The sequence below is a fragment of the Trichechus manatus genome, unplaced genomic scaffold, assembly GCF_000243295.1.
Source record: "Trichechus manatus latirostris isolate Lorelei unplaced genomic scaffold, TriManLat1.0 scaffold00347, whole genome shotgun sequence".
In the NCBI taxonomy this organism is placed as follows: Eukaryota; Metazoa; Chordata; class Mammalia; order Sirenia; family Trichechidae; genus Trichechus; species Trichechus manatus.
This window is the reverse complement of record NW_004444283.1, coordinates 96,097-96,541: the sequence shown is the minus strand read 5'-3', so window position 1 is coordinate 96,541 and position 445 is coordinate 96,097.

Genomic DNA, 445 nt, shown 5'->3' with positions numbered 1-445 from the left:
ATGATATAGGTTGTTGGTGCTATAATTCCGGGAAGAACTCCTTAAATAATATTTAAGCAATTAAAAAATTGTACAAAGGCAAAATATCTTTTTGGATAACCTAGATAACCTAAATAACTTTTGACTTTCAGTAATAAAATCCCAGGTCTTACTTGCCTCTTGCCTTTCTATGGTGGCCTGTGATGTCCCCAGGTCCCTGATAAAAGAATTTCTCTTTGTTTACACTTAGAATTGTCTACATGATTCCAGCATTTGATTAAGAATCTGAGTGGAAAAGTGGAATTTGAGCAGACCACACAGATTTGGGCTGTCATTTAGCCTTTGAACTGGATGCACAATAAATGGGTTGAGCATTAAACGATATGTTTCTAGGATTGCAGGGTGCTTAATACACAATAAGTCTTTAGTGTTATCCTTCTACTGTTTACATTCTTCTTTCTTTCCC